The sequence below is a fragment of the Gorilla gorilla genome, chromosome 2, assembly GCF_029281585.2.
Source record: "Gorilla gorilla gorilla isolate KB3781 chromosome 2, NHGRI_mGorGor1-v2.1_pri, whole genome shotgun sequence".
NCBI classification, from domain to species: domain Eukaryota; kingdom Metazoa; phylum Chordata; class Mammalia; order Primates; family Hominidae; genus Gorilla; species Gorilla gorilla.
Window position 1 is genome coordinate 90,816,662 of NC_086017.1, and position 14,240 is coordinate 90,830,901.

Consider the following 14,240-nt stretch of genomic DNA (forward strand, 5'->3'; position numbering starts at 1 on the left):
GTATGTTGTAGTAGTAGCAGTAGTAGTAGTAGTTTTACTGAATCACTATGATAAAGCTTCTAAATACCTCACCACTCCATCTAACATTGTACTACGTTTCAAGTGCTCTTACTCATTTAAAGATTTTTTTATTTGGAATTATGAAGTTCATGCGTAGTGCAGGTCAGGTAAATTTTCATAATACCAGATTCAAATGCATTTCAGAGGCCATTTTTTAAATAAACTAAACTAAAATAAAAACACTAGAGCCTTCAAGGAGACAAAATTTTGCTTTCCATTTACAGTTTCCAATAGTACTTGGCTAAAAATTACTACATCAGATGCTACTGAGTTTTGGACATAATTTTAAAAGCATTTAAAATTCATTAAGAGCAATAAAAGCAAATATTATTTTGTATACATATATATATCTCCATACTTCTTTTTCTACATCAGAATTATTTCTCCCAGAGACAGAAGTATAAATAAACTTATTAATTATTAATTCAATTATAAATTATTAATTTATAATAAATTATATTACTTAATTATAAATTAATAAATTATAAATAAAATATAAAGGTTGGGGTACTGGACAAATTAGTTTGGTAAAAACATACCTAGAGTTATATACATAGAATTTGCAGTCAAATTAGCAGCCAGTACTGTTAAAAAATAACTATTTTGAGAGTAAAAATAATTAAGGAATCTGAGTAAAATACAGAGTAGAACCTACAGATATTTTGATCAAATAAATGACTAGATGCATAGCTACTTATAAAATAATCTGTAAAATCAGAGTTAAAATTTTAGATTCTTACACCAGTAAATATAGTGAAAGTGCTAGCTTTGTAATCTCATACATAAACAAAAAGAAAAACCTCAGATAATTTGTATTTGGCTCTTAGTTGTGGTTTTTGTTTTGGCATATTTAAAATGAATATTTCTAGTGCTCTGAATAGGCACTTCCAATATAATAAAGAAGGACTAAAAAGAAGAGATGACTCATTAGACATTAGAAATATACCTATTCTGTCCTTACTCCTGCTCACCATCTCAATTTGCCTAACAGCATTATGAGAAAGAATGTTTATCACCTAATGGCAAAGTTCTTAATACAGCTAAATTGCATTATCTCCAAATTTTCATTAAAATGTTTAAGAGCTGCCAACTGGGATAAAACAGTAGGGAAATTTAAAAAGAAAAAAAAAGATTGGGGGAGGTAAAGAATAAAATGCGTATCAAATAAGTAATTTTGCACAGACTGTATTAGTTCATTATATGAAAATCAACAGGCCTTTTATCTGCAAGGTTTACCCTTAGAAAACTGATTCAACTTTATTTACATATCTAATTGTAGACTAAATAGGCACACCCATTTAAAACAATCAATGAAATACTAAATAATTATTTCAGACCCAGATTTTTCAAAGCATGCAACCAGGAGAAAATAAAAAGCCAAAATGAGTAATGATCAATGTGGTATCAGAATAAGGTGTACAGGCATAACTTCTTTCCACATATGATAAAATAATTTCAAAGAATCACTTTGAAAAATGTAGGTAGCATTTGATTATTCTGCAGGCTGCAAACACTGACTAGAATTTACCCAGATATTTATTCAACAGCCTATGGTTTGTGCACTAATCTGTGAAATTTCATACTGAGTTTGCAGTTTTGTTAACTTCATGTGTCTTTTTTATTTTTATAAAGTCCATCCAGCCAAGGAAAACTACAGCTGATGAAGGGAAAGTCGGTGTGATAGTAACACCTTTGCACATATCCACATTTTAAGGGGTGAAAAAGTTCGTCATGAAAATAGTAAAACTTCATTCCCATTACCTCTGAAGAAAATTATTTCAGAAGCATTAAAAAAATCATGCTGGTTTCTTTTCCTGAAGTGATCTGAAAATTTGAAAACATCAACAGAGGGCACTAACAGGCTGTTCTGGAAAGCCTTTCATTTCATTGCCTGTAACAATGAAACCTAGCTGGAAAGGCAGTGTCTTTTAGCTGCGTGTAGTTGCAGACGTGACATTGGGACAAAAAAATACAAATTAAAATCATATGTACTGTCTTTGGGCAGAAAGATAAATTCATAAACTTAACTCATTAAAATATCACTTGCTTTCTCTATATCAAACTCTAACTGTATACATTCTCTAACTCACCTAATTTTTCTGCCTGTTGTTTCAAATATAATTTATTTCAAGCTCTAGACCTCATTGCATATCACTAAACTCAACCCAAGAGAATATTTAGTCATGCAGTCAACTCTGGGTGATCTCCATTGTTGGAGGTATATAGGAATAGTCCCCCAAAAAGTACTCCCTACAAATAATAATTGTTCTTGGCATCCTTTTCCTATATTTTGCTTTTGGGGTCATTTTTCATATTCAGCCAAATAAGATCAAAGAAAAAAATCTATGGTAATACTCAAACAATTAGTAAAGGCAATACAGAAATTGTTTAAACATTTTGGAATAGGAGCAAACTCATGATACATTACAGGATGTAATTTCAGGAGCCTTGAGTAAGGCTCACTTTTTCTTAACAAAAGCAACCATCAAACAGCTCAGTCATGTCCTATATTCTGTCAGCATAGTTTTCTTCTATTACCTGAAAATTATATATTTAAGTAAATATTAATGGAAGAAACAATGCACTTTATCATTTATTTTTACCCATCTCCACCTAAGTTTATCTCATCCCTTCTAAAGAGCAGTAGCCTATGTTAAGGAAAGAATACTGTATAGAAAATTCTTAAGTAAGTGCCTTATGAAGGAAGGGGTGGAGGTGGAAAGGAAAGATCATTTATGAAGAAAAAATTTGGTTCGATAAGAGGCATGAGGCTGTATACAATCTTTCAATACTAGTTATCTTTACTTAAGGCAGGTCCTGGAGATAAGAAACAGAAATAAAATATTTTATAGCAGGTATCCTAATTAGAAAATCCTTAGCATTTATTAAACAGAAATATAGTATGTACTTATGATGCACTCACAATAAAATCCGGACTACAATAATAAAAAAGACAGGGTTCATGTCAATAATTAGCTCAGATTTTATTCACTGACACAGCCATTCAAACAAATAATAATAATCATATTATGTATGGTGAATGTAATGAAGCACAGCATAAGAAGTGATTAATGCTGCCTGGGAGCACTAAGGATTTTTAAAGAGAAAGTTATATTTGAAATTAGAGATTGGAGGATATGTAGGAGAACAGCACATAAAACATTGAGGTTCACACTGAGAATAGGAGAAAGAATCTGTGTTGCAAGCCATGTCATAGGACTTATAATTTTTAAGAAACAGATAATTGGTTTTGGGGTGCTGTGGGAAGAAAGGCTGAAAAGTAACTTAAATATTGTGATAGTTGGTTTTTATCCTGTGGATGATAAACAGCAAAGAACAGAATAGAGAGGTTAGCAACAAGAAAACTAGATACGGAGCTGGTGAAACAGTACCCACTGAAGATAATACAGGTCTGGAAAAAAATGAGTGTCAGCCATAACAGAAACATGTATGTGGTGTGAATCTAATGCAAATGTTTTCACTTTTCTGTAAATTTCTGAATATCTGGTAGAACAGACCTAGCAACAACTTATTTACATGGGAAATTAGGTAGCTCCTGAGAAATATATAGGCCATGTTAATTATTGGGATTCAAAGTTATATGATAATGTCTGATGAACTGGTAAGACAAGATTAAAAACAATTTATATACAGGGAGGTATAAGTGTCTCAACAACAACAACAAATCAATTCTAGAAGAAGAAGGAACTGACAATACCCAATCCTTAGCTATTCCCCAAACGAAACACAATTTGGTTCATATTTGAATTCAACGAAGTAAAGCTACTGGTCTTGGTGGTAAAACAGAAAAAGTTCTCTTACCCTCCTCGCAGGGCGTACGATGGGGGTGTGGCTCGCTTCTTCAGTGCCCCACTGGTCAAGACCCTTAGCCAGAGCAGGCAAACAGGCAAGTCATGGGGACCATGGGCGCGGACCCATGCAGCCTCTCGGGGTGAATGTTTACACCTCCTGAGGCCCCCGTAGGCGTGTGTTACAGGATGCTTTTTCAGCTTAGCTGTCCGCAGGTGGCTTGTGTTAATCAGCTCAATTATACCCTCTGCCTTATCACAAGGACAGACGGCTTTGTGTATCCCAGGTTCTTGCTTTAGTGCACGGGAAAAATTGGATCACATGTGGGCTTGGCGATCGAGTGCGAGGTTTTTTATTGAGTTGTGGTAGCTCTCAGCGAGGTGGATGGGGAGATCAGAAGGGGAATGGAGTGGGAAAGTAGTTTTCCCCTATAGTGGGGCTGCCCAGCAGCCAAATTCTTCTCTGACCTCCCAGGCCAAACTCCACGTCGTTCCTCTGGTCGACACCAGTGCCTGTCGCTGTGCTCTTCCGCTCCCCGCGACATCCAGCTCCCTGTGTGCTCTTCCGCCAGTGTGTTCCTCTCACTGTCCAGCAGCTTGTGTGTTCTTTCTCCGGTGCGCTCCTCTCAACGTGCGCTCCTCTCAACGTGCGCTCCTCTCAACGTGCGCTCCTCTCAACGTGCGCTCCTCTCAACGTGCGCTCCTCTCAACGTGCGCTCCTCTCAACGTGCGCTCCTCTCAACGTGCGCTCCTCTCAACGTGCGCTCCTCTCAACGTGCGCTCCTCTCAACGTGCGCTCCTCTCAACGTGCGTGCCGTACAGCTGCTTGTGTGTTCTTCCGCCAATGTGTTCCTCTCGACGTCCAGCCACTTCTGTGCCTGCCTGCCTGTCTTGGGGTTTTTACAGGCACAGGATAGGGGACGTGGCAGGCCAGGTGGTCTTGGAAAATGCAAACTTAGGCATGAAAACAGGAGCGCTTGTCCTCACCTATATCCGTGTGCACAGGACCTGAGGTGAAGCCCTAGCCACGGACCTGCCCTTCTCTACCCAGCGCTTTCCTTCTCTCATCCCGAGTCAGTACTGTGAGTATTAGAAAACAAAAATTTGTTTTGTTTAAAACTCTATAAAATAACAATATTACAGTCTCTATTAAAGCAGTGCAAAGTGTTCTCTTCTGTTTGTCATTGGACACAGTCCATTTTTAGCAGGCTGGAGGATTTTAGTGCATTGATATTTGTTCCTGCAGAAAGTAATGGCATATCGCAAGAAGCTATTACCCAGTATGAACCGCCGTGCTCTGGAGGCCACAGTGGCTGCAGCCTGGGAAAGCTTCTTGTAGCCACAGGACATCTGGTGTATCTCATAGCATACAGCTCCACCCATCAGACTTCTGGTGGGGAGGGGTGTGGGTGCCCAGCATGAGGAAATGCTCACTAGTTCTTACGTTTCACTTAAAAATGATACGTGACATGTTAAGTCACATTTCACTGGCTCCAGGAAGTCACTCTGCTGCCCCTGATTTCAAGATAGTTGAGAAGTGAGATTCAATCCTGTGTCCAGTAGTGAACATTTGAAAACAGTGTTGCTGCCGATTTCAGGTATTATTAATATAGAGATCACAAATGAGGGATCACCTTTGATGAGGCTAGAAAGCAACTGATGTTTATACTCTCCCTCATTCAATTTTTGTTTTCAATTTCAAGCAATTTGCTCCAATGTGTCTAAAGTTAAGGCTGTCTCTCTCCAGAGATTCTCTAAATATTTTTCCTAGTTTTGAGTAATTGTCTGAGATTTATTTAAAACCCTATCTAAATTCAATATCAGCTTCAGAACCATACCACACTGAGAATCACATTAGGAATTAGAGAGATCTGTGTTCACTCACTACCTTCTACAATTTTTAAGTAGTTACATGGCCTTTGGTAGTGTAGTTAATGGATCTGAGACCAGTTTTCCTGAACTCTAAAATGAATACAATTTCCGTCATTTGTGTTGAACTGAAGTTAAAATTAAAATAAATAAGTAAAGCACTTAGTATGTTTCAGTGCCCAATAAATGCTTCTTCACATTCCTTACCTCCATTTATAAATACATATAATCCCTTTGGCTATACCAATTTTAGATTGAATAGAATATGAGTTGGCATAGATAGTAGTGTTTCTATAACTACCTTGTCACAAAGTAAACTGTTTTGTTTAAGCTTTGTTTATTTTCTATCTTCTGTTGTCTCTTTGCCAAATTAGCATAAAACAACTTATTTATGTTACCTAAAGTATAATATTAAAATGCATTATACCTAGAATTTGACAAATGTTTCTTACTCAACTTGATAAGCATCACTAAGTTTTTATGAAATTATATAGATATGTCCATATATGTATGTGTAAATACAGTATACCCTCATATGTGTATAGATATATTCCTTAATAATAGAATGAATAATTATTGAGAGGGCAACAACATGTTGCTACCAATAACTACAAACAACTTTTTGAAAATTCAGTAAGAATTAGTCATCGTATTTGTCCCTATGACCCAGTAATGATTATTAAAGTGATTAAATACATTTTAAAAGCCTTAATTTAGGCCGGGTGCGGTGGCTCACGCCTGTAATCCCAGCACTTTGGGAGGCTGAGGTGGGTGGATCATGAGGTCAGGAGTACAAGACCAGCCTGGCCAAGATGGTGAAACCCTGTCTTTACTAAAAATACAAAAATTAGCTGGGCGTGGTGGCGGGTGCCTGTAGTCCCAGCTACTCAGGAGGCTGAGGCAGGGAATTGCTTGAACCTAGGAGGCAGAGTTTGCAGTGAGCCGAGATCACGCCACTGCACTCCAGCCTGGGCAACAGAGCGAGACTCTGTCTCAAAAAAATAAATACATAAATAAATTTCTAAAAGCGTTATTTTAAACGTGAAAAATTTGTATGTGCATTAGGCAAAGGGATATAATGCTCAGTATTAAACTTCATTTTGTGTTTTATTCTTACATTTCAGTTATAGCCTGCTGATTTTTTGCATAGAGTATTTCCATTTGATTAAGCCTCCAAATTTTTCTTTCATTTTAAATCAATGTTTTATGTGTAAACACATTATCAAAGAGTTACGTTTTCCCATAAAACTTTCATCCTTGAATCTAGGATTTATTTCACATTTTTTCGATATTTCACACTTTTCAGACTCTTTCTGTATTTTTGCCACTCTCTAAGTTTTATATACTATGAACTTTCAATTAATTTACTAAATAAATATATACATGCCTAAGCATATACATATTTCTAACCAAAGCTCAGATTATTTCTGTCATTTGTCAATACTTGAATATTTGAAGAGTGGTTTTCTTTTTTTTATTATTATTATACTTTAAGTTTTAGGGTACATGTGCACAATGTGCAAGTTAGTTACATATGTATACATGTGTCATGTTGGTGTGCTACACCCATCAACTCATCATTTAACATTAGGTAATCTCCTAATGCTATCCCTCCTCCCTCCACCCACCCCACAACAGGCCCCCGTGTGTGATGTTCCCCTTCCTGTTCCATGTGTTCTCATTGTTCAATTCCCACCTATGAGTGAGAACATGTCGTGTTTGGTTTTTTGTCCTTAAGCGATAGTTTGCTGAGAATGATGGTTTCCAGCTTCATCCATGTCCCTACAAAGAACATGAACTCATCATTTTTTATGGCTGCATAGTATTTCATGGTGTATATGTGCCACATTTTCTTTATCCAGTCTATCATTGATGGACATTTGGGTTGGTTCCAAGTCTTTGCTATTGTGAATAGTGCCACAATAAACATATGTGTGCATGTGTCTTTATAGCAGCATGATTTATAATCCTTTGGGTATATACCCAGTAATGGGATGGCTGGGTCAAATGGTATTTCTAGTTCAAGATCCCTGAGGAATCACCACACCAACTTCCACAGTGGTTGAACTAGTTTATAGTCCCACCAACAGTGTAAAAGTGTTCCTATTTCTCCACATCCTCTCCAGCACCTGTTGTTTCTTGACTTTTTAATGATTGCCATTGTAACTGGTGTGAGATGGTATATCATTGTGATTTTGATTTGCATTTCTCTGATGGCCAGTGATGATGAGCATTTTTTCATGTGTCTTTTGGCTGCATAAATGTCTTCTTTTGAGAAGTGTCTGTTCATATCCTTTGCCCACTTTTTGATGGGGCTGTTTGTTTTTTTCTTGTACATTTGTTTGAGCTCATTGTAGATTCTGGATATTAGCCCTTTGTCAGATGAGTAGATTGCAAAAATTTTCTCCCATTCTGTAGGTTGCCTGTTCACTAAAGAGTGGTTTTCAAGTGATAATCAAATACCTGCATATTTGATTATATTACATTGCTTCTGTTTTTCAGGAGAACCCTGCCTAATACAGCACATTATACAATTACAATAGAAATTAAGACAACATAAAATGTTATAAAATAAAAATATTTTAGACATTGATCACTGTAACTCTTTTGTTACTTAGCCATATTGTTTTTTAGGTGGAAATGAAATTCTTGAATAATATTTTAACTGCTATTAGTATTCATAGGGTAACCAAATCTGGTCCAATTGTATATGTTCCCTAGCTCATTTCATTCATTTATAGATGATGCGGTTCACATAGAGAAAGTTACTTCCTCAAGATTACAGATTTGAAAGCAATATCAACTTACTTTATTTAAATTAATCTCTCCATTCATATAAACCAGGGACCAAGAAAGTCAAAATTATCTTTATATGAATTATATTCCAGGCATAATTATAAGTCATATTTTAAAAGTAGTATTAAAAAACACATATTATTCAGGCCAGGCATGATGGCTCACGTCTGTAATCCCAGTACTTTTGGAGGCTGAGGTGGGTGGATTACCTGAGGTCAGGAGTTCGAGACCAACCCGGCCAACATGGTGAAACCCCGTCTCTACTAAAAATACAAAAATTAGCCGGTTGTGGTGGCACAGGCCTATAATCCCAGCTACTTGGGAGCCTGAGGCAGGACAATTGCTTGAGCCCTGGAGGCGGAGGTTGCAGTGAGCCAAGATGGTGCCACTGCACTCCAGCCTGTCTGACAGAGTGAGACTCTGTCTCAAAACAAACAAACAAACAAAAAACATATTCAATTGTAATCTGGAAATATAAAATTTATTAGAAGGGATTAAATTGATATTTTACAGATATACTTATAAGAAATAGTCTCTGAGAATTAGTGTTAAATGTTCTATGTTAGAAGAATACCAGTGGAATAATGAGGTGTGAATAATTGATAACTTACACAGCTTGGTAAAAGTCTCTGCATTTCTGTCTCAGAAAGACTCAGTATTGATCTTGAGAAATAATATTTGCCCAAAAATTAACACATAGTGTGTCACAAACTATAAGAAAAAATTATACATATTCCATAGTTCAAATATTTCCTTCAAAACACAAAAGCAATTGTGTAATCTTCCAAAGAATTTTCAGAGATGATATATTGTCAAAATGAAAAGGATGGGTTAAAAAATTTACTCATTCTGTCCGGGCATGATGGCTCACACCTGTAATCCCAGCACTTTGGGGGGCCGAGGTGGGCAGATCATGAGGTCAAGAGATCAAGACTATCCTGGCCAACAGTAACCCGTCTGTACTAAAAGTATAAAAATTAGCTGGTCGTGGTGGTGTGCACCTGTAGTGCCAGCCACTTGGGAGGCTGAGGCGGGAGAATCGCTTGAACCTGGGAGGCAGAGGTTGCAGTGAGCCAAGATCGTGCCACTGCACTCCAGCCTGGCGACAGAGCTGGACTCAGTCTCAAAAAAAAAAAAAAAAAAAAAGAAACAAAAATTTACTCATCCTGTTTTTGTGAGTATATCCTCTTTTAAATACATCTTAATACAGACGGAGCTATTATACAGACACTCAGAGGAAATAGAGCCATAAAATCTATGAATCTTGAAATCAAGGCATAAAGCCACAAGAACAATCATTGTATTTTGAATCACAGATGTTTCACATCTTTGAAAAATAAATTTAAATTATGAACTTTAATGAAGAGTAACCATATATGAACTATTCACGATATAAAACATGATTCATAAAAACCAGTATAATCTTGAAATATAGACATTAAATACCATGAGTATAATATAAGATACTTTGTTTTCCAGAAAGCATAAATTAAGGCACAATTTAGCAGCTTCCTGAGACATTAATAGGAGTACCAAGATTTTATGATCAGGAGCACATTATGAAAAATGATGTCAAAAAATAATATTTGAAAACTGTGAGGGAATCCACAGTAAATTTGAATATTTAATGTGAGAAAAAAAATACCTGCAATGTTTTAATGTAACTTCCACATTGTAGAGAAATTTCATAGTAGTGTTGTACAAAACAAACCAGAAAATTGTACTGGATTTCTATTTTCTAGCCTCTTTCTTGAAAACCAAAAAACAGGTGGCATTTAAGAAGATATATCCACCATTGTGTTATCAATTTTACAGTCAATCAAGTGACAGGATTACCAAAAAGACTATTTTTATAATGACTCTTTAGTCCAGAGCTACCCATAGAACTTTCAGGAATGAAATTTCCAAATGCTGCTTAGATTGTCTTTGTAATATCATGACTGATTTCCTTAAACAAATGATCTACAGTCTTACTCTTCAGATTGATGACTTCTATATTTGGAATTGTTCAGCTTTAAATATGTTTAATAAATCCCACATGAATTATAATTTGCCGGCTTCTAATAAGTTTCAATATTTTCATTCTAATGCTGTCATGAAATCAATATGTTAACTATCACTTTAATGAGTCTAGGAAGTAATGATCTTCCTATTTAGGAATAAGGAGGAGAATATTCCCTCCTATTTTTACTTTTTTCTAACTTACATTTTTAATAACTTAAATTTTTAATATTTCTTTTATGTTTTCAGAAAGACAAAAAATCACCCCAAAAATATAGAGTACAAATTTATGACTTCTATTTCAATATTCCATATCCTCTACTTTCCTTCACTTCTCTCAGGTAAACACTGTTAAATGTTTTTAATATAACTTCCTAACTTTTCTCTAACATTTTATATTCATATAGTTCCTTCTTAACAGAAATCATAGTAGATAAGTCATAGTAGATATATTGTTATGTAATTCTTTTCTCACAAAATAATATCTTTTTTTTTTTTTGAGACAGAATCTCGCTCTGTCGCCCAGGCTGGAGTGCAGTAGCACAAGCTCGGCTCACTGCCACCTCCGCTTCCCGGGTTCAAGCAATTCTCCTGTCTCAGCCTCCCGAGTAGCTGGGACTACAGTCGTATGCCACAATGCATGGCTAATTTTTGTATTTTTAGTAGAGACGGGGTTTCACCGTGTTGGTCAGGCTGATCTCGAACTCCTGACCTCAGGTGGTTCACCCACCTTGGCCTCCCAAAGTGCTGGGATTACAGGCATGAGCCACCACACCTGGAAATGACATAATATCTCTAATTCCACGCAATTCCTCGAAGGTCTACCTCATATCTCATTCTGTGTATAAACCTTTCCCTTCCTCTTTTTGCCTTAGTAAAGACAGCATTGCAAAGGATATTTTTAAGTATATATTTGGATATAAATGCATATATTCCTGAGCTCTTAATTCCTGGGAGTAAATTGCTGGGTCAAATAATATGTATATTTGATACTTTGATAGCATATGCTAATTTACATTCTCAAAAGTTCATGTAATTTAACATTTCACAACACTGTTTTAGAATACCCATTTCTGCCCAATTTGCACATTTATTTTTATAAAATTTGCCAAAGCATTAAACAAATGGGGTAACATTAACATATTCATATATTACAGAAAAATGTAATATTTTATTTATATTTAGCCAGGTTTTTTGTACAGTTAGTTTTTTCTGTTGGTTTGTAGGAGCTTTGTTGTATATATTATTTTAAATACTTTGTACATATGTGTTGTGTATATTATTTTAAATATTTTGTACATACATATTGTAACAGGTTTCTATTGTAATAAAAAAAAAAAGTAAACAAGCCCTGAATTTCTGTGGCTTACAAAAACAGCCATTACCTTTTCTTGATTATAGGTCTGCAAGTTGCCTGGGTTTGATAAATTTTTGTTGGTCGTAAATGAGCTGGACTCTAGTCTGGAGATCAGATTTTGGAATCATCCTCATGCCTCAGTCTAGAAACCATTAGCTACCTGGGAAAGTTTTCTCCTGCTAGTGGCAAAAGTGCAAGAGAAGTGTGATCACATAAGTGCATTTAAAATCCCTACTTGAAAAGCATATGCATTAAATCTTTTCAAACACTACTTATCAAAGCAGGTCGCCTGGCCATGCCCCAAGTCATGACAAGAGTCACAAAAATGGGAAAATGAGTATTTGTGAATAAGTCAGCCTATTCACCACTATAATGTATTTTCTCTCAATCAACTGCTTATGGTTTTATTTTTGTACCAGTTTGAAAACTAAGAGTTCTAATAATGTTTCTTTAGCAACTCCCAGTTTTGTGTCTTACTTAAGTCACTATGTTAATAATAATATTATCCAATATTGTCTTTTAGTTCTTTTACAGCATTGACTTTTACATTCAGACCCTTTAATCAAATTTTCAATTCATATATGCTTTTTAAACAAAAACATTTTTTGTGAATTCTAACTTATTTTTCCAATTTTCACAACATAATTTCTCTTAACTAATTTCTATGCAAGTTTGAAATGCCATTTTCTTCATATTCTAAATTACTATATAAAAATTGGTTTCTTTTTTGATTCTTTCTTTTTTTTCTGTATATCAACTGCTGTATTCTTCTACCAAAACCACTTGGTTCTCATAGTTAAAGCTTTATAAAATGTTTGCTATATAGTTAAGTCCTATTTCATAATTTTTAAACTTTTTTCACCAATTTTTCTTGTTTCTTTTTCTGTATATTTTCTCTTGTGGGTCATCTGGAAAATATGCTTTCCTTAATCAATTTAAAAATCCTAAAACTATTTTTAAATTTCAGATGGTTCTCCCTCTCTCTCTATATATATATATGTATATATGTTCAATATATATTTATTCAATCTGAATATATATAGAATATATACGAATATATATTTAATCAGAATTAAATAAATATATATTCATGTATATTCTATATGTCGCTATATATATTCTATATGTCTATATAAAACCATCTGAAATTGCTAATATTTCTCCTTTTATAAGACGTATCAAAATAGCAATTTATTAGTTCAACATAATATATAAAATTCACTTAGAGGAAATTACACTATTTAGTATTAACTCTTTCATCCAAGATTATGAATATCTTGAATCCTATATTTTTGTTTAGTTGGTTTAGTTTCCATCTAGGCCTTTCACTACCTTTTCTTAGATTATTTTATGCAATCTGAATATATATGAATGTATATAAGTATGTATTCATATATATTTAATTAGAGTTGAATATATATTCATATATATTCTATATATATGAGTATATCTGTTAATATTGATTAAGTCTTGGAAGTTTAATTTGTTATTAATGAATGAGAATTGCTTTTCTTTTTATGTTCTGAAATGGAAAGTTATTCATTGCTCATGTTTATAGCAAAGCTATTGCATTCTGTGAGTTCAAGTTGAAAGGAAGTTATGCATAGTGATTAATCTCAAGTGTTCTGAAACCAGAATACTTTGGTTCATATCCCAATTTCACCACTTATTTGGTGAATGACATTAAACAAGAAGTTAGTGCCCTTGGCTTCAGTTTCCTTCTCTACAAAAAAAAAAAAAAAAAAATTGACTATAACACCTTATGCCATGAAGCATGGTTGTGAAGATTTAGTATATTAGTACAAGTTCACTGGCTCACACCAGTTAGAATGGCCATTATTAAAAAGTCAAAAAATAACAGACGCTGGCGAGGTTGTGGTGAAAAGAGAACACTTTTACACTGCTGGTGGAAGTGTAAATTACTTCAGCCATTATAAAAAGCAATATGGCAGTTTCTCAGAGAAGGTAAAAGAGAATTAACATTTGACTCAGCAATCTCATTATTGGGTATATACCCAAAGGAATATAATTCATTCTATGATAAAGACATGCACATGTATATTGCAGCACTATGCACAATAGGAAAGACATGGGACCAACCTAAGTGTGTATTAATGGTAGAGTGGATAAAGAAGGTGTGGTACCTACATAGCATGGAATACTACACAGCCATAAAAGAAAAAGATTGTGTTTTTTGCAGCATCATGGATGGAGATGGAGCCCATTATTTGAAGCAAACTAACACAGGAACAGCAAAGCAAATACCATATATTCTCACTTATAAATGGCAGCTGAACAACGAGAACACATGGACACAAACAGCAGAACAACAGACACCAGGAGCTACT

General features: G+C 34.9%; 2 long non-coding RNA genes across 3 annotated transcripts in view; one reads left to right on the forward strand and one right to left on the reverse strand.

Annotated features, from left to right (window-relative positions):
* Nucleotides 1-4,632, reverse strand: part of LOC129532409 (uncharacterized) — a 267,623-nt gene extending 262,991 nt beyond the window's left edge. The window contains exon 1 of one of the 2 annotated variants that reach the window (XR_010132880.1): nucleotides 3,883-4,632. This is a non-coding gene — a long non-coding RNA (uncharacterized lncRNA). The remainder of the gene's footprint in view (nucleotides 1-3,882) is intronic. The other variant, XR_008678147.2, reaches the window with a different exon arrangement.
* The window catches only part of LOC129532410 (uncharacterized), a 303,649-nt gene continuing 294,028 nt past the window's right edge, over nucleotides 4,620-14,240 (forward strand). Inside the window, exon 1 of the long non-coding RNA XR_008678149.2 lies at nucleotides 4,620-4,951. This is a non-coding gene — a long non-coding RNA (uncharacterized lncRNA). The remainder of the gene's footprint in view (nucleotides 4,952-14,240) is intronic.